This window comes from Rhinoderma darwinii, chromosome 1 (genome assembly GCF_050947455.1).
Source record: "Rhinoderma darwinii isolate aRhiDar2 chromosome 1, aRhiDar2.hap1, whole genome shotgun sequence".
Classification (NCBI taxonomy): domain Eukaryota; kingdom Metazoa; phylum Chordata; class Amphibia; order Anura; family Rhinodermatidae; genus Rhinoderma; species Rhinoderma darwinii.
Window position 1 is genome coordinate 441450704 of NC_134687.1, and position 26206 is coordinate 441476909.

Consider the following 26206-nt stretch of genomic DNA (forward strand, 5'->3'; position numbering starts at 1 on the left):
TTGGTCGTTCAGTGTATGGGAAATGTTTTGGGTGGTAATTTAGGGTCTGTTCGTATTTTGTAACCACAAGATATCCAAAAATGAATATCCATGTCTATCCTATCAATATGAATGTGACAATATTTTGTTCTAAAATGTCTCCAAAAGCCTCCAATGTTGTCCATCGTTGTAATGTATGTAATTCATGGTGGTCAGAAAGTCATGCATTGTTTTGTTCTCCAGTGCAAAAGAGGACAATTGTCCCATCCATATAAGTGCAACAGTGGGACAACAGATGTCACAGATGAAATTAATTCTAATCTGTTTTTTCCATTCATGCCCTAATTATTTTTTAAATTGAGTAGTGGTAGGAATCTTAACCCTAACAGTTATACTGATATCACAAGTGCCAAAAAACTAAGGCCCGCATTATCAATTTATTTGCACTTTTTTGGCGCATTTTACTCCAAAATAGTGTCTAATCTGCTGTTTATTAACCATTTGCACCAGAATTTATATGTCAGTAAAAATAGAAAGGAAAGTGGGTGTGGCTTACTACTTGATCTGAATTTAGACACATTTATAAAATGCGACTCAGAGTCGCACAAAAAGTCGGAAATGAGAGTAAGGATATGTTCACACGGCCAAATTACGGACGTAATTCGGGTGTTTTACGCCTGGAATTACGTCCGAAATTACGGCTTGAATGCGTTGACAAACATCTGCCCACTGAAAGCAATGGGCTGACGTTTGTCTGTTCACACGAGGCGTATATTTACGCGTCGCTGTCAAAAGACGGCGCGTAAATAGACGCCCGCGCCAAAGAAGTGTCCTGTCACTTCTTGGGACGTAATTGGGGCAGTTATTCATTGACTCCAATGAAAAGCAGCGCCAATTACGTCCGTAATGGACGCGGCGTTCCAGCGCCTGCACATGCCGTTACGCCTGAAATGACGGGGCTGTTTTCTCCTGAAAACAGCCCCGTAATTTCGGCCGTAACGGACGTGCACATGTGAACATACCCTTACAGACCATGGTGTAGAAAAAGTGGAGAAATGTTAGCCAGTGTGAAAGATAATGGAGGCCTAATTTATGAAGTGACACATGCCTCTTAATAAATTAGGTGCATCTCTGGCCATCTGTGCAATAGAAAATCCTTATAAGTTGGAAAAGACTTGCGCTATAATTTACTTTAGTTTTTGGACATACATTTTTTGGGACATGGTGGCCCTGCCTCGTCCCACTAAGCTCCGCCACTTTTTTAAAAAGTTCATGAAAACATAGAAAAGTCGCTAAAGTTTTTATGCGAATTGCATCGAGAGCTTAAAAAATTCCCCCCATTGGCAATAACGTATGTTGTGACAGATTTATCAAAGGGGCATATAAAGTCATAAATTTGTTGCAACATATGTCAATAATATGTCTAGCTTTAACGTACAAATTGGCTAAAATGACATCTCTTTTGATCAATTTGGGCCTAAGATTTGGACCTTGAAATATGGGTCCCAGAAGGTCAAAATCGCAGGCTCAGTTTTTGTCACTGATTCTATGACCGACAACTTAATTTATGCCACTAGTCCTCCTGTACAAATACCATAGCTAGCGGATCCAGCATTATAACCATTCTGATTTAAAGAGTTCTGCCCTTCACTAGTGTTACCGTACCTTATTTTAAAGGGGTTTTCCAACGAGGGACCTTTATGACATACCCACAGGATATGTCATAAATGTCAGATAGATACAGGTCCCACCTCTGGGACCTGCACCTATCTCTAGAACGGCACCCCCCTAATCCCTGTTCTACCTTTTTTTTGCTATCACTGCCTCAGAGGTGTGACCCACATCAATCTGATATTTAGGACATATCCTGTGGATACGTCATAAACGTCCCTCATGGCAAAACCTCTATAATACGCATATAAACTAGACCAAAGCATAAGACAGGTTGAATATAATATAGTTTATCTCACTTGAATGTTCTTTGGGTTTAATTATAAAACTATGATAATGATGACAAAATAATATTTTTTTCTGCATATTAAAATAACTGTTCTATCTCAGTACAATTGTATAACATCTAGAACAACAGATAAAAGAAAATGCATGTATCCAGTGAGGGATACAGACAGCTGAGGGCCCCTGTGCAAGAACAGTATATGGGCCACTTGCTCTCCAATATCTCATCATTACGACTCTAACAATCCATCAGTAATTGTTAGCCATAAAATTCATTATCTCAGGCATTTACATGCAAACTAATAGACAGAAGATGGTTGCTATAAGAGGACAGTGGGTCCCTTATCTACTGGGCCCCTGTGCAGCTACACAGGTTGCACCAATGGTATGTCCACCCCTGCATGTATCCACAGTAGAGCAATGGTAATAGTTAATAATTTTACAGTTAGCTTTTGCAAAGGAGGGCACAAAATTAAAAACAGTGCTTTCATTAGGAAACAGGCAGAATACCAAAAGGTGTATGTCATCACTGGTTAGACAAAACTACTACTTAACTTTAAATATAACCCCAAAATAGTAGGCTTTTACGAAGAGCAAGCAAAACAAGACATTTAGGCATGCCAAAATTTCACTGGAATGTAGAATAGCAAGGTTTAAAATATTTTTTTTTCTTCTTTAGATAGATAGATAGATAGATAGATATAGATAGATAGATAGATAGATAGATAGATAGATAGATAGATAGATAGATAGATAGATAGATAGATAGATAGATAGATAGATAGACAGACAGACAGACAGACAGACAGACAGACAGACAGACAGACAGACAGACAGACAGACAGATAGATAGATAGATAGATAGATAGATAGATAGATATGTATAAAGCGATTCTTGGCTAAAAATGGCAGTAAATATTTAAGAAATGCTGAAAGAATTTCTGTTAAATAACAGAAAAGGAACACTATAGTTATCTGCATGTTTATCCCCTATGTTAAAATGTCCCAACATGCAAATAAGGAAAAAACTGCTCAAGTTACTGCAGTACCTCCACCCAATATTGGGCCAAGTGCAATCATCACTTTCAATGATTATAAAGAGGAAGAAGCTATGTGCCGCACAAATAGCGCCGCAGCCTCTAACCCCGCTAAATCCCCGCGCAATCCATGTTCATACACACCTAGTTCCCATTGTGCCCCCACACAATATTATGACCCAGTAGTGGTCCCACAGAGTATCATGCCACCAAAGTGCCCCTATAAAGTATCCTGCCATCATAGTGCCCCCACACTATAATGATCCCATATTTCCACTCCACACAGTATAATGCCCTCATAGTTCCCACACGACAAATGGTTGAGAACCCTCTGCAGGTTTCCTCTGGTCTATCACTTGGCACAGGTAGGCATGATGACGTCACTGCTTCGCGCCGAACTGTACCAAGATGCTCACAGCAGGCATCAAACTGTGAATGGTGGAGGAGGGAGCTCACATCTCCCTGCTCCACTATTGAATTCAACTGTATCTATGTCCTGAGGATGGGACATTGGGACATCTACCAGAATTCAAGACTGTTCTGCTGGACCCGGGACGGTTGGGAGGCATGCTTACCTTTCCATTTAGGCTGTATACTCGCAGTCAAAATAAGTTTCTGTCCACCTTGAGCTCATCTGAGAAAGAATAGTGGCAAATACTGCTAATTGACCATGACATGTGAAATCTAATGATATCATTGTTTTATTAATGATGATACAGCTTTCATTAAACTATATAATTACCCTTACACATTTTTGTTTTGCAACTGTATTTGTACTGGATTGCATTTTTTAGCATTGATTTTTTTACTGTAAAGAATTTTGGAATATGATGGCACTTCATAAAAACATAACAAATAATAGTTAGACATTGAACAACATTGAAATTGCAACATCAAACAGGCAAACCATAAAGTTATGCAAATTGAGGAAGTAGCAGGCGTCACTAAGATCTGCAAATGATCACATTTTTAAAAAACCCGCGCCATAGACTTTTTACGGCTCGGGTTTTAACTTGCTGCCCGATCGGGCAGCTGAATGTTGGGTCTCCGGCTGTCAGTGACTGCCGGGGACCCTGAGGAGAGGATAGAAGCAGCTTTCGCTCAATGAACGCTGTGTATAGGAATAGAGGCAGAGGCCGCGCTGCTGTCTCTATTGGTCCCGGTGTTCATGTGACTGGTCACATGATCGCCGGGTGCAGTTAGTGACAGACTGCTGCTGGGTCTTACTAGACCCAGCACAGCCCTATTAGTGACAATCGTCACTATGAGAGGGCTGAATTCCCCTGTAACAGGAGCTGCTGTGCAGCTCCAGCTATAGTGGAAAAGCATGGTGTAAAAGAAAGAAAAAAAAATATATAGAGTTCCCCAAAGGTCTTTCTTAACCTTTGAGGGACAGACAATAGTAATGTAAAGTGCAACAAAAAATTAATCATAAATACACAAAATACCACCCCCAAAAAAAAACGTCCCCCACCAATCATTGTTGTAACGCTAGCGCTGACCCAATTAATCTAATATAGACATGTAATATATAAAAATTTACCGTAGACCATGACGATCACAAATAAAAGGTCTATTTTAGGGTAAAACTATGTTCGTATCAAAAAAAAAAAATAGCTGAAAAGTAAAAATTTTATTTTCAAACTTTAAGAACAAAAACTCTAAAATAGAAAAAAGGGTATGTATAAAAACGATAAAAAAATAAACCTGCATTGTCTACAGAAAAAACATCGCAAAAATCATAGCCCAACAAATAAAAAAGTTATAGCCATTTAACTAACACGTGTTAAAAAGGGCTAAACAGTGTCTGATCCTGAAGGCTGAAAATAGCCCGGTCATGAACTGGTTAAAAAATTAGACCAAGTGGTGTGGGATGATTGTGCGATGCCTCCTGTTCATTGACGTGCCAGTTATCGCCGCTTGTCGCAAACAGAGGGACAAAATCTTTGAACTGAGTGACCTTGGTTTATAACTCTGTCAGATCTCTATGCCGTGATTTCAGCACTATTCAACATTGAGTGTCCCAAAGGTTGGGTGTACAACAACGAACAGGAATGACAGAAAAAGGTGTGCAGAGGCAAACCTCTGCATGGACGGATCATCTGATAGAAAAATGGTGTGTAGTGATCCATTCTGTACTGCAAGTCAAATTGGATGTCACATCCCAAGCCTAGGGCGGCAACCAGTGACAGTGACAAACCATCAGAAGGCATTTTCTTGAATTTAGGCTACGAGCCAGATGTCCAGCTACAGATATTCAATTGACCACACGCCACCACTCTCAAGGACTATCATGGTGCACAGAAAGACGGTGATGGAGGCTGGAATGGGGGTCTATCCTCTTCAGCAATGAGTCCAGCTTTTGTCTCGGACACAATGATAGCCGGAGAATGGTCTGGAGACCACGTGGGCAACGCAATGAAGAGGCTTTCACAAGGGAACGTCACACCAGGGTGGCATAATGTAAGGTAGCAGGACCACTCTTGTCTTCATTTCAGGTATACGAATAGCTCAGCGTTACATTGATTTGGTTGTGGAACCAGTGGTACGGCCATTTCGCCTAGGTGTCCCAGAAGCCGTTTTTCAACAGGACAATGCCAGGCCGCAGGTTGATCGTGCTACTATGAGCAGTCTGCGTGACCTAAATGTGCTACCATCGCCTGCAGCGTCTCCGGACTTATCTCCTATCTGGGATATCATTGGTCGGCAATTGCAAAGGGAGCTGCCAGCAGCTAATTTGAGAATTACTCGCTGTCAAGTTAGCCTTGGAAGAATGGAGACACCTGCTAGAGGGGTCTGCTCATCCCTTCATCATCTACACCGATCACAAAAATCTTACATATCTGCAGTCTGCACAGCGACTGAACCTTCGTCAAGTCACATGGACAGATTTCGATTTCGTATTCACTTCCGCCCTACGAACAAAAACATTAAGGCCGATGCCCTGTCTCGGTCATTTGAAACTAGGCACAAAAAGAAGAGAGGCGAGGCAGCACTTCCAAAATAGATGTGAGCTTTATTAACCCAATGCAACGTTTCAGTGTAACAGGATCATTCTCAAGCATGTAAAAAGACAAACAATGATAGGTATATTGAGTCATAAACAATTACAAAATTATTTGTTTAAAAATACATAATATATACAGTAAAAATATATAACTTATCGACCATAATATGGAAAACGTGACAACATATCTAATTAGAGGACTAATTACAGAAAAAAAATGTACATATAAATGTTAAAAATGGCCAAAATTAGTCACTCACACAGGTGTGTGTGTTGATAATAAACAATTATAGACTAAGGACACAGTGGACATAATCCTCATGGACTCCGACGTCTCACCGATGCCACTGCGCATGTCAGGATAGAGGACCGAAAGCGCGTCACAGCGCATGCGTACTTGAATACACAGAAGCGGACGCCATCTTGGAAAAGGGCAAAATGCCCAAAAGAGCAGACATATATATATATATATATATATATAAAATATGTGAATAAAAATAAAACTAACCTATAATGTAATAAATAGGTGCAGGGAGGCAAAATAAGTTGATGTGGAAACACACTCAGCAAAGGGATATTATACCAGCAGTTATTACAATGTGCCATACATTAAAAGTAAATAGATGGTTACTTTGTGTGTAAAGAGCCTCATATAATTAACCAAAGTGCAAAGTGACTGCAAATTATAGTTCACAAAAAGGTGGATTCTCTCAGCTGAACATAGGGGGCCAAATTGGTGGGACCTCACATAGTGGGGTCTGAAAATACTCACCAGCAATGGAACCCCTATAATAATAGCACCACCAAGGATATATTAAAAAGTTAAGGCACAATAAAGTGACCCACACTAAAGTCCGAGCCAGGGCACAGCCCACCACTATACGAAGGCACATATACTGGAATTATCTAATGAAGTTCAATTGACAAAAATAGCTGCAAAAATTGGCCGAAACAATCAATTGAACTTCATTAGATAATTCTAGTATATGTGCTCTCGATTAGGGGTGGGCTGTGCCCTGGCTAGGCTACCTGACTACAGCATTTTTTTAAATCTAATTAGAAAGTATAAAAAGTTCTGAATGCAGAACATTAGGAGGTGGACAGAGGTGTAACATGAAGCTCCTGGACTACAATGCAAAATTTGTAACAAGGTCCCTCACCTACAATGTGTCATTTATAATACTGACGTCTACTTATTTGGCAGAGGGCCCTCAGGCACCAGGACCTGGGTGTGAATGCTACCTCTGCAAGTTCTATCGCTACACCCCCGGAGGGGGATAGTAGAGCCTCAAAGTATACTGCTAACAATAATTAAGGGAAGACAGGTGCTGCTGACTGAGAAGGCATACAAACTATGGCAATAATTACACAAAGCTAAGGCTAAAAGAAAAATGCGCAACTTACTAATGCATCTCTCCTGCAAACAGAAAAGTCACCCAGAAGAGTATGTTTGCCAGGTATAAACTTTCCAAGGACCAAATAATTCACCACAGGTTTACTTATATAATCCCTTTTTAATAACATAATCTCGATTTAAAATGACTGAAGTGAATTTTTGTTTTGTGCGGACATTTGATTGAAATTATGCTGTTTTAACATAGATTGGTGGTGTGGAAATCTCAACGCTTAAAGTAGAAGAGGCATAACGCTTGTTGAACTTAATGCGCACCACACTTTTATATACAGCTGGAAGTATACGTTTGGAACCCAAAAAAACACCGTAGGTTATATTCACATGGAAATCCGCAGCGGAAATCCATGGCTGGCACTTTGATTTCTGCATCGGATTGGCCTGCGGATCTGCACGTGGGTTAGCTCCATTTTAATTTACTGGAGATAATTCATGGCTTTTCAACGCAGAATCCGCCGTAAAATGTAACCTTTTATAGGTTTCAAAATCTGCAGCACGCTCATTATTCCGCGTGGATCATTACCTAAATAAGTGAATGGGGTATAAAAAACCCCATACACATGCATTGCCGGCGAAAGATTAGTGGATTTTGTCAGGGTTTAGGCCAGGACTACACCTAGACTTTTTGTAGTGCTATTGATTGGTTTTAACTATTGAGCTACAGTTGAAGTCCAAATCAATACACACCTCAACATTGAAAAGCCGTAAGGTAATGCAAATCGAGGAAGCAGCAGGTGTCGCTAAGATCTGCAAATGATCACATTTATAAGCACCTAGCCTCCATGTGTGGCATGTGGGAGGGGCATAAATGCCAGATTGAAAGCAAAGTTAAAAATCGGACCTAGTGGTGTGGAATGATTGTGTGATGCCTCCTGTTCGTCGACGTGCCAGTTATCGCAAACAGAGGGACAGAATCCTTGAACTGAGAGACCTTGGTTTATCATTCCGGCAGATTGCTAGGCACCTAGGCCGAGATGTCAGCACTGTTCAACATTGCGTGTCCTGGAGGTTGCGAGAACAACAACGAACAGGAATGATAGCAAAAGGTGCGCAGAGGCGAACCTCTACACTGACGAATCATCTGATTGGAAGAATGGCACGTAGTGATCCATTCTGTACTGCAAGTGAAATTGGACATCACATCCCAAGTGTAACGGCTACCGCGCCGTTCCCCGCTGCTTCCACGGCCTCCACTCCTGTTCCCGTACCCTCCATTCCCTCATGCTCGTCCCGAGCTCCACTCACTCGATCCGAACGCTCTGCAGGCTCTGGGCGTCGTCAGGTAACTGCATGTCTAACCTCCCTCCACGGCCGTCATCCACGATGTGCAGCTGCAGCCACTAGAGGGCGCACGCGCTGACTCTTCCCTTCTTAAAGGGCCAGTGCGTGCCAAAATCCTAAGACTCCCTATTTAAGGATCCTCCTCCCTCAGATACTTTCTTGTTCAACCAAGTTATCCCTGTGAGCTTCCCTGTACCCAGTTTCCCTGTTACCTTGCCTTCTACCTTTGTCTGGATTTCCCGTTTTGACCTCTGCCTGATCTTGTACTATCCTTGCTTGCCGCCTGCCTTGACCTATTGCGATCCATACCTGTAACGACGTCTGCTGCCTGTCCTGACTTCTGGCCTATTCATCTGACTGCCTCTAAACCTGCTGTGCCAAGCGTTACCCTGGGTTACAAGCACCATCTCGCAGACGACACAGAGGATCCACAAACAAACCGGTGAGAACCGTTATACCAAGCCTAGGGCGGCAACCAGTGCGAGAAACCATCATGTTTCACGACATTGGGCTATGAGCCAGATGTTCAGCTACAGGTGTTCAGCTACAGGTGTTCCATAGTGTGTGTATTCCACTGCTCTGGCACTGCTAGTCTATCATGTTGCACAGCAAGACGGCAATGGAGGCTGGAATGGAGGTCTATCCTTTCTACTGATGAGTCCTTATTATGTCTTGGTCACAATGATAGCCAGAGATTGGTCTGGAGACCACGTGGGCAACGCCATGAAGAGGCCTTCACAAGGGAACGTCATACCGGACTCCTCTAGTCTTTATTTCAGGTACACTAACAGCTCAGCGTTACATTGATTTGGTCGTGGAACCAGTGGTACGGCCATTTCTCCAAAGTGTCCTAGAAGCCGTTTTTCAACAGGACAACGCCAGGCCGCATTATACTCGTGCTACTGTGAGCAGCCTGCGTGGCCTAAATTGGCTACCATGGCTTGCAGCGTCTCCGGAGTGGTCTCCCATCAAGCACATCTGGGACGTCATTGGTCGGCAACAGCAAAGGGAGAGGTCAGTAGCCAATCTTGATGATTTGCATGACCAAAGTGCATTCAGCGTGGAATAACATTTCTCAGACAACCATTAATAACCTCATTGATGGCATGCCAAGGCGTGTAAGTGTGTGTATTTCTGTGAATGGCGCTCATACTCGATACTGAATATCGAGCCTTCGTAAAGGGTCATTTTTTGTCGTCTTGCCCTCAGAATATCCTAGCGCATCTCAGCATTCGATATTGCTTATCCTTATGTAAAGGCATACCTCCCAACTTTCAAGTATCACATAGGGGGACAACCGATGTGGCGCCGGTAGCGCGGCAAATTATTTTCCTTTTAAGCCACGCCTCTAACCTCGCCCAATCCCCACCCATACACATCCGGTTCAACCCACACTGTATCATGCATCCATAGAGCCTCCCCACAGTATAATGCCCCTGTAGCTGCCCACCACACAGTAGAATACCCTATAGGGCCTCCCACACAGTACAATGCCAAAAAGCTCCCCCCACACAGTATAATGCCCCAATAGCTGCACCCATACAGTATAATGCCCCCATAGATGCACCCATACAATATAAAGCCAACACAAATGCCCCCATACTGTATAATACCCACACAAATTCCCCCATACAGTATAATACCCCATAGCTGCCCCATACAGCATAATTTCCCCATAGCTGCCCCATACAGCATAATTTCCCCATAGCTGCCCCATACAGTATAATGACACACAGATGCCCCCATACAGTATAATGTCCACACAAATTTTCCCATACAGTATAATGCCCCATACAGTATAATGCCCCCTTAGCTGCCACCATACAGTATAATGCCCCCTTAGCTGCCCCCTGACATTATTATTCTTCATAGCTGCCCCCATATAGTATAATGCTCCCTTAGGTGCAACAATACAGTATAATGCCCCATAGTGCCTAATAAAAAATAAAAAAAATACAGTGGAAAAAAAATGGCCATTAAAAACTGATCAATTGTGCGTGTATATCCAAATTTTCATCCATTTACAGTCCGTCTGTTAGTTTTTTTTATGGCCGTCGGTCACCCGTTTTTCATGGCCGTTAAAAAAAATGGACAGATATCATTTATCAGGTTTTTTTTGTCCCAAACCCTGAAAACACCACAGTGCCCGTGTAGATAGTGCCACAGTGTACACATACTACAAAGTGCCATAGTGCCTACATAGATAGTGCCACAGTGCCCATGTAGATAGTACTATACACAGTGCCCATGTAGACAGTGCCACAGCGTCCCCTGTAGATGGTGCCCATTTAGTGTCACAGTGACCATGTAGATAGTGCCATACCCCCCTGAAGAAAACACCCCCCCTTGTACATAGCGCCACTGGGGCTCCATCTATGAGCAGAATCCCCGGTCACAGCGTCGGCAATGCTCTGGCCAGGGATTCCGCTCCAGAAGTAGACCCTGATGTCACTTTCCATATATGAATAGTGACGCCAGGGGCAACTCCAGGAGCAGAATCCCCCGCCAGAATGATAGCAACACTCTGGCCGTGGAGGGATTCCGCTCCAGGAGGAGCCCCTGACGTCCATATATGGACAGTAATGTTAGGGGCTTTGCGATGCCGGAATTGACGCAGTTTACTGCGTGATAAAAAAAAAAAAAAACTTTATTACAGTGATACCAAATTAATATTTTTTTTAATGTTTTACTACTGCTACCACCACCACCACAAAAAACAGCAATTCTGGCATTGTGTTTTATTTTAGTTTTTACAGTGCTCACTGTGTGGATTAAATAGCTTAATAGTTTCAAAGTTCGGGCCGTTACGGAAGCGGCGATACCAATTATGTGTATCGCTTTTTTTATTTTTTTATTTTTTTATAATAAAGCATGTTGTAAGGAGAAAAAGTGGGTTTTTAATTTTTTACTTAGGATTTTTTATTAGTACCTTTATGTTTTTTTTTTTTACTTTCTTATTAGTCCCACTATGGGACATTACTATGCGATCATTTGATTCCTTTTATAAGACACTGAAATACTTCTGTATTGCAGTGTATTATGCCTGTCAGTGTAAACAGGCATAATAGGCATACACTGATGTGTGATGACTTTGTTAGGCTCCCGGTTGCGATGGAAACCATCGGCACCCTGCGATTGTGTCGCGGAAGTGCTGACAGGGTGACAAAGGGAGCGATCTAAGGGGTTAAACAGGCGGAATCGGAGGTTACTCTAATCCCAGTTGTTAGAGCAGGGACCCAGCTGTCTTAAGACCCCCCAGCACCTGCTTTAACCGACACGGGACAACCGTTCCCGGCTTATAACACGGTGCCGTGAAAAAGCGGCGCTGTGTCATACATATCATTAATGGCCGCCGTGAAAAGGCCTATGGGCAGTTAAGGGGTTACATTTTACTTTACAATGATTAATATTTATTTACATAAAATCAAAAAGAATTCTTTAGGATCAGTGGAAAACCGACTCGGAATCAGCGCCAGCAAACTGCCCAAATCACCCCCCATTGATTAAAATGGGAAGCAGAGGCGTTTTTGTTTTCACGGGTGGCGTTTGGCCGCTCACAGAAAAAAAAGTGGCATGCTCTTTCTTCAATCATCTTCCACCTCTGACCTCCCATTGAAATCAATGAAAGGCAGAAAAAACCTGCAGCGCTCGTTTTGAGTTTTTTGCAGGGTATTTTTTTGCATTAGATTCAACAGACGTGGGAAAAAATGCTGCAAAACGACGCAAACAAAAACGTAGAAAAAACCACTGCCAATTAAAACTCTGCCTCAAAATTCCTGAAAGAATTTTGAGGCAGCTCAGTTTGCAGGAATCTATGATCTGCAAACTCTGTTTGTTCTTGGGAATAGGCCAGCCACCAAGCAACAGCAACTGGGTTGGGTGCTGGCGGCCGCCTATCGAAATTGCCATTGGAACGAAAACTGTCCGCTCTGCTACCTCGTAGTAGTGATTACCTCAGAATTTCCCTCAGAAAGACCTCGTCCCTAGAAACAACATATGCTATTATGCGTACACGAAAAATAAATTGTACTCTGTAAACTGAATCATACTTCAAACTGAACTTCAATAACTGTCAAATATTTCAAACATAAGTGTCTAGTTATTCTATCATAACTATAATATATCTACTGTTTTACTATTCTTTTTTTTTTACACGGAATTCCTAGTCCAGGTTCTAAAGTTGTCTGTCCCTCAAGGCATAATTTCTTGGCCTCTGAAGTATTTTGAAGAGACGTCTGCCTCTGATTCCTGGCAGCGCCTATAATAAAGCGCATAATTAGCCTTGCTTAAGAGAGACTACCAGGAAAATAACATTTTTGGTTTGGGAGGGTGGGCGCAGTTGCTAGGTGGCTGGCCTATTCCCTAGAACAAATACAGTTTGCAGATCATAGATTCCTGATAACTGAGCTTTATTCTTTGGGTGGCAGCCACCTAGCACCAGCTATTGGGTAGAGTAGCACACACCTGGTAGTAGCTCTCATAAATCTTGTCTGATCTATGTCAGAGGGTCTCCAGTAGTGTTTAATGAAGATCCTCTCTGATGACCATCTAGCTGCCCTAAGGATGGAATCCAAAGGAATTCCTTTAGCCACTGCTCTGGAGGAAGCGGCGCTTCTAATGGAATGCGCTTTAAATATATTTGTGTCTATCCCTGCGCTTTGCCTAGCAAAGAGTATCCAACCACTGATGGGATTGGCTGTGACGCCCGCGAAAAAGAAGTGCATGTCACTTCTTGGGACGTTTTTGGAGCCGTTTGTCATTGACTCCATTGAAAAACAGCTCCAATAACGTCCGTAAAATATGCCGCAAAAAACGCAAGTTGCTACAAAAACGTCTGAAAATCAGGAGCTGTTTTCGCCTGAAAGCAGCTCCGTATTTTCAGACGTTGTTGGTCACTGCTTGTGAACATACCCTTAGGCTGCATTCACACGAGCGTGTGCAAAAAACGCGGCGTTTTGCCTGTGCAAAAGGCACTTGACAGCTCCGTGTGGCAGCATCATATGATGCACGGATGCATGATTGTCGCGCAGCCGCCATCATTATAACACTCCATTTGGATGTTTGCAAACAGAAAAGCACGTGGTGCTTTTCTATTTTCATTCATCCTTTTGACTGCTGTTGCGCGAATCACGCTTGTCCCACGGAAGTGCTTCCGTGTGACATGCGTGGTTTTCACACACCCATTGACTTCAATGGGTGCGTGATGCGTGAAAAGCGCAGAAAGAACGGACATGTCGTGACTTTTTCGCTGCGGACTCACGCGGCGTAAAAATCACGCACATGTCTGCACGGCCCCATAGACTAATACAGGTCCGCTCGTTGCACGGACGTATATCCCGTTAGTCTGAATAAGCCCTAACAGTGTCAAAACACAGAGGGATGAGTCAACCACGCTTTCTAAAACATCGATTTCTATAGGTCTTTTGTCAATATGTGACGTCTTGGTTCTTCATTTTAAAACAATGTGGTAACCTCTGGGAGTCAATGAAAGCCACAGCTACACTACATGGATCAAAGTCAACTCCATTGGTCTAGCTGCCATAGCAGGAGCTAAAAGACATGCTAACTTAATACCAACCCAGTCTGCACTTCCGGCAGAACAAAGGCACGGCGCGTCAACTACATTTACAGGCAGTGGCCAAGCGGATGTTTCAGGAGTTCTTCAGAGTTCTACCTCCTCTGATCCTGCCGCCTGTAAAGATAGTTCATGACGCGCTGTGTCTCTACACAGCAGGAAGTACTGGCTGAGCAGAGACACGGAACGTCATCTCTGCTTGTACACGCCATCTCCTCCTCCTATCTCGGAGTTACCGCACTGCCTGCCCGTCTCCTCTCATCTTCCACGCTCCCCACATCCCCGCACTACATTCTCTTTATGTTTGTGATCTCAAAGCCTGAAACTCACTTACATGTCCTCAGTCTCAAGGACCATTTAATTAGGTTGTTTGCCTGTGTTGACAACTCCGGAAATGAGAAGAGCTGACTCTCTCAGCTAACCCCATTAGTTGTGGAAGATGTAATAGGCGATCCATTGGACCCTGGAAGCACTCCACTGTCATCCCCAAAGGGAGCTTCTACTCTATTGTCAAAGAGTGTAGTTTGGGGTGCCACGGTTTCGATGGCCATACAGGGTAAACTAATATTTACCGTGCTATACACCCCACTTTTATCTTCTGAAGAGTTTGTGGCAGCAGGGTAGAGGAAGGGAAAACATAAAGGTGTACTAAGTCTTTCCATGGGAAGAATAGGGCATCTATCCTCCAAGCTCCTGGGGACCATGTGCATGCAGCAAATCTCTCTATCTGAGCTGTGGTCTCTGACACAAATAGATCTATCTCCAAGGTCCCGAATTTCTGATTTATTAATTTGAAAAGCTGGTTCTTTAGGGCAACCATTGCCAAGGCTAGTTTCTGTCTGGAGATTGCATCTGTAGATCTTGTTTGTGTGTCCTGGAACATATTTCGCTCTCAAGTCTAGCTTCCTGTCTATTGCCCAAGTCCAGAACTCTGGTGCTTCTGCACATGACCTTCTGGATGTGGTACATCCTATCTTATTGAGGTATGCCACTGCTGCCTTGTTGTCCATCTGGACTAGAATGGACTGACAGTCTCTAGTGAAGGAGGAAATGACCTAACAGTCGAGTCTTGACACTCTTAAAGGGGTTTTCCAGGCAGTAAATATTGATGGCCTATCCCGCACATGTCAAATATAAGGCCTGTGGGCCGAATCTGGCTCGCCACCTCATTTTATGTGGCTTGTGAATCAGGTTTTTACATGCAGCGCCACAACAGAAGGACTTCAACCGTCCTGGATTTAGTTCTCCTGGAACATTGCACTACGCATGCGCAGTGCAAATGGAAGAGTAGGCGGTCGTGGGCATATTTTCAATGTCAAAATATGCAGGCCGCGGCCAAGTGAGTAAGTCTGAGTGAGGTCAGTTCCAGGAGTGGACCACTCCAGTCACCTGACCTGAGTCAACAGACCTCACATCAGTGACGTGAGGTCAGGTGACTGACTCCGGTCAGGTGACTTGAGTGGTCCATTCCCACGCCAGCTCCGACCTCACTCAGACTGCCGCCGCGTGACCTGCTAAATGTGAGTCACGTCAGGGACTCTCCGCTCTTAGCCCTATGTGTGGGACTATCTACAAGAGGCGGACTGTATGGCACTCTACAAGGGGAGCTGTGTGGCACGCTGTACAAGGGGGGGCTGTGTGGCACTCTGTACAAGGGGGGGCTGTGTGCCACTCTGTACAAGGGGGGGGCTGTGTGGCACTCTGTACAAGGGGGGGGGGCTGTGTGGCACTCTGTACAAGGGGGGGCTGTGTGGCACTCTGTACAAGGGGGGGCTGTGTGGCACTCTGTACAAGGGGGGCTGTGTGGCACTCTACAAGGGGGGGCTGTGTGGCACTCTCTACAAGGGGGGGTGTTTGTTGCTATCTACAGGGGGCTGTGTGTGTGGTGCTATCTACAGGGGGCTGTGTGTGTGGTGCTATCTACAGGGGGCTCATCTAGGGCATTATCACTGTGTGGGGGCACTGTTACTGAGGGGGCACTTTTACTGAGTGATCATTATTACCATCTGGGGCACAGTGGATTAATATAAATGTAACTACTTCTTAACGGTTAAGCGAGCTGTTACATTTATACAGTCTCACAATTACAAACGGCCCTTTTCGGTTTACAAACATCCAAACGGAGTGTCATAATGATGGCGGCTGCGTGAAAAGAACGCAGCCGTGCATCTATATGAACATGACACACGGAGCTGTAACGCGCGCAAAACACAGCGTTTTGTGCGCGCGCAAAACGCTCACGCTCGTGTAAATCCGCCCGAATGCTGATGTAGCCCTCTGTGAAAATGAGTTTGACACCCATGGCCTATCCTCAGGATAGGCCATCAATAGCTGATGGGTTAGGGTCCGACTCCCGGGGCCCTCGCCGATCAGCTCTTTTGAAGGGGGTACGATGCTTCCCCTTCATTTCTACTTGCTGACTGTAAATCTTTGACACGCATTTAGCGGCGATTCACAGCTATTGGAGCCTTCTTCTCCCATTGAAGTGAATTGGATAAAAGCCGCCACCACTCCCTCCTGTCTATAGGACTCAGATACAATTACATGCATAAGCACTGAATGGCAGAGCATCATACATGCCCTGCCAATCAGCACCTTTCAACGACGCAAGTGGTGCGATGACGTCATCACACCACTTGCGTCGTTCAGTCCCAGCAGACCTGCTCAGAAGAGAGTATGTTACGTTTTTTTTATTTTCTGTTTAAAAGTGTGAGTAGCTACATGCAGGGTACTATGTACAGGGGGAGCTATATGTGGGGCACTATCTACAGGGGGTGCTATATGTGCAGCACTATCTACAGGGGGTGCTACATGTGGGGCACCATCTACAGGGGGCTATATGCGGGACACTATCTACAAGGGGGCTGTGTGCGGGGCACTATCTACAGGGGGCTCTATGGGGCACTATCTACAGGGGACACTGTGTGTGTGACAGTGTATGGTGCTATTATAATCAGGGACACTGTGTATGGTGCTATTTTAATTAGGGACACAGTTTATGGCGCTATTATTATTATTAGAGGTGCAGAGTATAGCGCTATTATATTTGGGGGCATAGTGTGTGGCACCATGAGAATTTTATCTTCGGTTATAGGTGCAGAAATGTTTGAAAAGTGAGAAGCTGAAGACATCTGTGCGGCAAACTGTAGAAAAGGACTGTGGCCGGGAGAGGACCGGATGGAGAAGAAATGAGAAAAAGATCCACTAGAATCTGAGAAGACGTCACCTGTGAGTCACAGTATAAATGTTCATTCTGCCTCTAATCAGTACTATAGCCACTGTATGATTTGCAGCGAGATAATGGGTAGTATGAATATTTTATTTTTATGTGAAACAGCAACTCGCAGCATATCCTTACTATTGTTAGGGCCATGCTGCGAGCTGTACGTCAAGGATTGCACGAAATTGAGATGTATTTGTGCGGGTGCTGTATTTATGTATTGAGCTTGGTTCTAGTGCTGTATTTATGTGCGGAGATTGATTCTGGTGCTGTATATATGTACTGAGCTTTGTTCTGGTGCTGTATATATCTACTGAGCTTTGTTATGGTGTTGTATTTCTGTACTGAGCTTGGTTCTGGTGCTGTATTTATGTACGAAGCTTGGTTCTGGTGCTGTATATATGTACTGAGCTTTGTTCTGATGCTGTATATATGTACTGAGCTTGGTTCTGATGCTGTATATATGTACTGAGCTTTGTTCTGGTATTGAATATTTGAATGAGCTTGGTTCTGGAGTTGTAATTATATAGGATATATTTATAACAAAATTGCAGGGCAGATGGAATGGTTTTCAATTCATTGTATATTTAATGGGAACCTGTCAGGTAGTTTTAACACCTTGAAGCACTACCATGCGGTAATACATGACCTGACAACATATCCAAACATTCCCTTGTAAGTTTTTTTCAGATGCAGCAAAATCTATAAAAGCAACTTTTAAAACGACACACACTATATGCTATCTACTCAAAGCGTCATGGGGCAGTACCACCAACATGAAGAGTCACATAGTCCTGCCTCCAAACACACCTTTCCATGCTTGATTAACATCCCCCTAGCTGTTATACATCATTACCAGTCTCCTCCAACTTTCTCGGATGCGCCATTGCCGTGCACTACTTGGGCGTGCAGCGAGGTGTACTCTGCGCGGCTTCACCACTGCACCGCGCATGCCAGGGGAGTACAAGGCAATGGCAAATCCACAAGAGTTGGAGGAGGCTGCTAGTGATATAGAACAGTCAGGGGATCTCAATCAAGATCTGGGGGGGCGCCATTTCATATTTTGCCTCAGGCAGCAGAAAAGCTAGAATCGACCCTGTTCATTTGCTCACGACAGTGGGGCCCTTATGATTTCACTTTGGTGTAAAGAATGGGCCGCGGCTCCGTGATGGGACCTGATCTTTTCACCAAAGTAAAACCACGAGGGCCCGCTGGAGAGAAAGATGTTTACATAATGTCCGCTCCTCCTCTTCTACAGCGGCTTGACAGCATGTGGGGAGGAGACAAGGAGGGGAGACTTCATTACAAGCACGACAGGGGGAGTTTTGAGCCCAGAGGAATGGGATAGGTGAAGCAGGACTAGAAGTCTTCTGACACAGTGAGTGATGTCTGTGTCAGGCTGCTGTTGCCCGGAGTCTCCTCAAATATTCTCCTCCTGCCCCCACTGAATGCAAATATCTTACCTATGTCTGTATTAGTTCTTCTTAAGATTGCAGCACAGCACTGTATCACTAGCAGCTTTTACTTATGGCTTTTATCTCCTGTGCTGTGTAACGTGACAATAAGGCCTCGTTTACACGAGCGTGATATACGTCCGTGCGACGCGCATGCTTTACACGCGTGTCGTACGCACCTATATTAGTCTATGTGGGCATGCAGACAGTCCGTGAGTTTTGCTCGGCGTGAGTCCGCTGAAAAAAACTCACGACATGTCCTATCTTTGTGTGCTGTTCGCGCATCACGCACCCATTGAAGACAATGGGTGCGTGAAAACCACGCATGTTACACGGAAGCACTTCCGTGCGAACTGCGTGATTCGTGCAACAGCTGTCAAAAGGATGAATGAAAACAGAAAAGCACCACGTGCTTTTCTGTTTACAAACATCCAAATGGAGAGTCATAATGATGGCGGCTGCGCGAAAACCACGCAGCCACGCATCATACACTGATGACACACGCAGCTGTTAAGTGCCTTTTGCGCACGCAAAATGCCGCGTTTTTTGCGTGCGCAAAACGCACACGCTCGTGTAAATCAGGCCTAAACCTGTTTTCTCCATCTGGTTACATAGGTGGCACTATCTTCAAGGGGTGTGTGGCATTATCTACATGGGACACTGTGGGGCTATCTACATGGGCACTGTGTGTGGCACTATGTGGGTACTGCCACTTTATATGTGGGAACTGGCACTACGGGCAGCTAAGGGGGCATTATACTGTATGGGGGCTGCTAAGGCGGCATTATACTGTATGGGGCAGCTATGGGGCATTATACTGTATGAGGCAGCTAAAGGGGCATTATACTGTATGGTCGCAGCTAAAGTGGCATTATAGTGTATGGGGCAGCTATGGGGGCATTATACTGTATGGGGCAGCTGTGGGGGCATTATACCATATGGTGGCAGCCAAGGGGGCATTATAGTGTATGGTGGTAGCTAAGGGACATTATACTACATGGGGGAAGCTATAGGGCATTATACTGTATGGGAAGCTATTGAGGCATTATAGTGTATGGTGGCAGCTATTGGGGCATTATACTATATGGGGGAATCTATAGGGACATTATACTGTATGGAGCAACTGTGGGGGCATAAAATTTATGGGGCAGTTATGGGGTATTATAATGTATAAGGGCAGTTATGGGGCATTATACTGTATGGGGAAATTATACGTCATGGGGGCCTCTGTGTGGGCTTTATACTGTATGGGGGCATCTGTGTTGGCTTTATACTGTATGGGTGCATCTATGGGGGCATTATACTGTATAGTGGCAGCTATGGGGGCATCATACTGTATGGTGGCAGCTAGAGGGCATTCTACTGTGTGGGAGCAGCTATTTGGCATTATACTGTGTGGGAGGCACTATGGGAGCATGATACTTTGTGGGCTGAATCGTGGAATTGGGCAGGATTAGAAAAGAAAAAAATGTGCCGGGCTACGTGCACCGCATCAATTGTCTTCCTTTGCGATAATTGAAAGTTGGGAGAAATGCAAAGCCCCTGCCAAGGTGTCTCCTCACTGCCCTCTCACCTACAGAGCTCCTTAATCTGTGTGCCCCCCTGCTCATGCCACTTAGTGTCTACTCCCAACGTCTACGTTTCCTTTTTTGCCCCCCACAGAGCTTCCATGTCACTCCACAGAGCCCATGTCAGGTTGCGTCTCCCAACTGGCCACTCTCCCACCCCTGCCACTTTCAGTTCTCCCAGCCCTCTGCTCCCCTTCCCCCACCAAGCCCTGACACTTAGTTTTTCCCCTTGCCCCCTGATACCCACCTCTTTTCTCTGCCCTGCCCCTCCAAAGAGACCCACAGGTATGCCACATGTGAGTATACCATAATTTAGAGGGACGTTAAAGCAGTAGTCCTTGGGAGAATCAGGTTTCTCCAAACTATTTTTACATAATAGTATTTTAATAGTATTAGATTAAGTTATATTTATCACAATAATTATTTACAGAGGCACAACTTGAAGTTTCTGATGGAAAAAGTATACCAGGTCCCCACAGTCTCCATCAGGATTGTGAAAGACAAGACTCTATAAGCGGCACAAAATTCCATTAAACTAAATACAACCGCATCACATCAGATTTTCATATGATCCAAGTCTATATGAACTACCAGGACAAATAAGCCCTTACGGTTAGAACACTTATAGGGGTACTCCTATAATAAGAAGTGATAGAATAAATAGTGGGGGGGGGGGGTCATACCTCTGGGACCCTTTTTTTTTTTTTCCTGCACAGCGGCGATACCATCCACCCCAGACAAAGGCTTTCAGCCAAAACACGTCTTCTAAACATGCCATCACTTTTAATGTGGGAAAACACAGTGACCAATTATAATACATTGACCAATTACCATCACAATTCGCTTGTTGCCAAGTATTCATAGCGAGTGTGAATCCAGGGAAAGATCAACGATAAAACTACTAAATCAATTTAAAAATCTTCATGATCGTCACAAATTGCTGTTGCGACCTAGGAGAAATTGCTACCCACTGGCAACAAGGATCGTGATGATGGAATTGTCCATTAAATCCTCGGCAACTTTTTTTCAATCCAAAATTGTTGCGTGGCTTTAGTAAATAATGTACGTCTGTAGCAAGTTCATATCTTCCTGTATCTTGTATAGATATGATAGGAGTTTAATTTGCCAAAAACAATCGTATAATTTTTAAGTAGTTTACTCGTAGCTAGAACTAACTTTACAGCTAGAGAAACACATAAAAGGTATCACATCCAGTCGTAGTTGTTAGAATAGAAAGAGCTTTATTAGCCCAAATGTAATGTTTCGGCTCAAAAACCTAGGAAGCCTTTCTCAAGCATACATGTACAGTGACATCAGGAGCTGTACCAGGGTCGGAGTCGCAGGGCAGAGCAATTCCTGATGCTCTGACCTTGGACTCTAACCCTAGAGAAGATTCTGACATTATTGTCCTTAGACGAGATGTCAGGAGCTTCCCCAGGGCTTGAGTCCCCGAGCAGAGTGGCTCTGCAAAAAGCTCCAGCGACATCCATATATGAACATTTATATCACTGGAGCTTCCCGACGTATAAGTTTAACGTATACCTGACACGGATGCGTAAGGGGCGCTCACACGTGGCACACTTGCATTGTATTTCCATATCGAAAAACTACAATATCTGCCTATGGAAAAAATATTCTGCAACTCAGACAGATTTCTCTAGTTCTTGTGTTGCAAAATATTTTTTTAATAAGTCTGCATTGTAATGTTTTTCGCGGCATATGTGTACACTGCTTAAATACAATACACGTAGGCCACGTGTGTGCGCACCCTATAAGTGGCATCGGTCACCCATAGGCTGCCATGTTAAAATAAAGTATACCAAACGATACACATTTTTGCGGGATCCCTCAGTATGAAATAGCGCAGTCTACTATGCGATTCCATCCTTCCAAAAATAAAAAAATACATACTGATGTATAACAGCCCGACAGGAGCCTAAAGGACACTCTTTTGGCGTCCGTTGGGCTAATGGAGTACTATAGACACGTTAATTGTGTATGTCGGGAGCTTAACGTAGTTCATAAACGTGATGTAAAGAGGGCCTAGAAATTAAAAATGGTAGCAACATCTGCACCAAAACTGCACTATGAAAACAAGACATAAAATTGCAAGCTGTATACTAAAAAAATTAAATCTTTTACCCTTTCCTGCATTGTAAAGCAACTGCCAAACCAGAAAAGACCCAAAGGGGAGCATAGAGACCAGAAAATTTTCCACTTTATTTCAACTTCTTAAAAACAACATGAATGTTAGACACATATAAATATAAAAGGTATCCAAGATGACGTCAACATAAAACAAGTACAACGCTGCAATTGATGATAAGTAATAGTGAGATAGACCTGACTCTAAAAATACATGTTAGTCCTAGTAAGATGCAAAGAGTGTCAGTAACCCAAAAGGAAATAGACATATATCTGATGCTGTGATAGTGATTGGTTACATCAATGACCGGTGTTCAGATATACTCGCATCAACATATAATTTCATTTGTAAGAAAAATATGTTCCAAATACATAACCGGTAAGTATTCAATATAGTGCAACAAATGTTGAGTATCAAACATCAGATTTCAAACGTATCAAACGTAAAGGAAAGTAAAGCTGTGAACCAGTCAGTTCATGTAAAAACGTACTTATCAATGTAACTGAATGATTCCTGCACCTCGACGCACGTTTCACTAAGTATTCCTCAGGAGACGCGCTCCTTTTCATACAATTTTCTTTGCTTTTGCTATACATATATTTAGGAGAAAATGCTGTAGAAGAGGTTATTTACCCAGGATGGGCAGGATTGCAGGGCTGTTCTGTAAAGGATTTGTGAGTGTGTTTTCCAGCTACTTTCTTATAATGACTTTGTGTTTCCAGTGTCAGAGTAAAAGAATTGTAGCTTAGCCAAAGACATGGAAATCCGTGCATGCTTTCACTGCCTGCCCTAATCAGATCTTCTACAATGAAAGCCTTCCTTTGAAATGCTCATGAAAATAACATATAATTCTAGTGGTCTGAATGATCACTGTCATGGCTGTCTCATGGCAGTATTGCTTTCCTGATTTGTGATGTCCTGTGCTGTACTCATAGCTATGTCGTACCAGATTTATTGTATTCAGTTCAATTCTAGTAGATGAATACAGTATCATAAACAATTCATACAGAGTGCATTCAGTACTGAGCCCCACTGATGCGGGAAGGCAGATGGAGAACTAAGGATTGATGACTAGTAGAATGCCAGAAAGATTTGTATCATGTAATTGAAATACTAAAGTTTAAAAAAAATAGGTACTAGATTGGAAGAAAATATAGATTTTGCTCATTTATTACCAAACTGTACTACTCATTTTATTAAGATTGCATTCAGATATAAAATATGTAAGTGCTGCATAAGTAACAGATAATAAATAACAAATATGGGCTGTCTGAGATATAAAAAAAAAATTATAATTTTGTTTCAGCTGCAATATTAGGCGTAGCCCACAGATAAGAGAGGCGCTTTTCCTGGTAAGCAAAGTAGATCCTTTTATCTAATGTCAGACAACGCCTTTAACAACCAGAACCAGAGCAACAAGACCTTTGATTTGATCGATAACAGCTGGATTCTGCGTGTCAGAGACACGCAAGACCCACTGTCACCGAAGCCGTCATTCAGTCGGGTTTCAGCGCAAGAGACATCTTCTATGTATCCAGGATACATAGTAGCAGTATCTCATAAAAGCAAAAAAAAATTCATAAAAAACAATTACAAAGTTGCACTAAATACTATAATAAAAATAATAAAAAAAGTCTTCAAAAGGTTTCCATAGCCTTTAAAGAGACTCTGTTACCACATTATAAGTGTCCTGTCTCCTACATAAGAAGATGGGCGCTATAATGTAGGTGATGGCAGTGCTTTTTATTTAGAAAAACTATCTATTTTTACCACGTTATTAGCGATTTTCGCTTTATGCTAATTACTTTCTTAATGCCCAACTGGGCGTGTTTTTACTTTAGACCAAGTGGGCGTCGTACAGAGGAGTGTTTGACGCTGACCAATCAGTGACCAATCAGCGTCATGCACTTCTCTCCATTCATTTCCTCAGCGCATAGGGATCCTGCTAGATCAGTATGTGCTGTCTTATACTGACACATTAACGTTACTGAAGTGTTTAGACAGTGAATAGACATCACCTCCAGCCAGGACTGGATGTCTATTCACAATCCCGACACTTCGCAAACGTTTCTGTGGTACTTACAGCAGAGCAAAGCGTAATCTCGCGAGATTACGCTGTAAATGACAGGTTACAGCGAGATTGAGATGAGAGAAACCTCTGATCTCCGCCGCTATTCCCCTGAATACTGCGATCAAAGCTGACCGCAGCATTCAGGGGAAAATGAGAAGGGGGGATGCCCCTTGGATCGCGTCACAGGGAATCCCTGTGACACGATTGAGGGACATACCATATATGGGCAGACAGCCCAGGGTCCATTGAAGGACCCCAGGGCGGTCTTACCATATTTCTTGTTGTTAGGGCATACTTAGGTATGTCCTAACAACTGCCTGTGTACTATCTGTACACAAGCTAATGTACTGGCATATACAGCGCCCACCAAAAGTTCCGGAACACCCTCATAACTTTTGAACGGCTCGAGGTAGAGGGTTGAAATTTGGTGGTATTTAATGGGGTTATAAAATCTACCAGATAACGCAAAAAAAGAAAAACAGGGTTGGTTGGGGCAGCAAAATCTTAAATGGCACAGGGGGGGGGGGGGTCGAGTGGGGGCTCATTTGAAAGCTCTTTTCTAATTTCAACCCTTTAACTCGAGCCATTCAAAAGTTATGAGGGTGTTCCGGAACATTTGGTGGGCACCGTAGATATATGCCAGTACATTAAAGTTTAAAAATAAAAAAAGTAAAAACATAAAGTAATGTTAAATAATAAAAAAAATACACAATAAAACATTAAAATAAGTCTCAATACATAAAATATACACATATTCGGTATTGGCGCAGCCGTAATAACCTGCACAACAAATTGTTGTCAATTATGACTGAGAAACATGATGGGGTTAATTACTATTAATGTGAGGCACATTCAAAATTCATTACACCCTGTGCCTCACATCAGAAAATGGAAGAACTTATTTTTTTTAATTACTGTTGGCAAAGTATCGTTTTGGTATTGAAAATCGCAATACTACACAAAGTATTGGTATTAAAGTAAAAATTCTGGTATCGTGACAACCCTAAATGGCCGTGGCTGAAAAATGCGGCAAAAGACGAGGCAAAAAGAATGCAGGCAGGTCAAAATCTGCCTCAAAATTGCAGATTTTTAAGCCTGCACAAAACTCCATGTGTACATACCCTTATAGTTCTGTACAATTCACTACTTAATATGGAACCGTAATATAGCCATAAGCCCAGTTCAAACTTTCCATCTACAAGTTTTTTCCGCACGTTTTTTTTTTTTTTCAGAGAACAGGAGGAGTGGAGCCTTTACAGAGTGTATAATTAGAATTCAAAGTTAGGTTTAATTAAACGTTTTCTACTCTCTTGTGAATTAATTCCTAGTTCTGGCTACAAAATACTGCTGCAAAAGCTGCAGCAAAATGCTAAGTGTCCACTCTTTGTTTTGGCGAATAACAGTCAAACTTAGGGTATGTGCACACACAGTAATTACGTCCGTAATTTACGGACGTATTTCGGCCGCAAGTACCGGACCGAACACAGTGCAGGGAGCCGGG

The 26206-nt window shown here is 43.3% G+C and overlaps 1 protein-coding gene across 3 annotated transcripts in view; it reads right to left on the minus strand.

Annotated features, from left to right (window-relative positions):
* The window catches only part of TTC28 (tetratricopeptide repeat domain 28), a 625439-nt gene that overhangs the window by 558894 nt on the left and 40339 nt on the right, over positions 1 to 26206 (minus strand). The window lies entirely within an intron of this gene.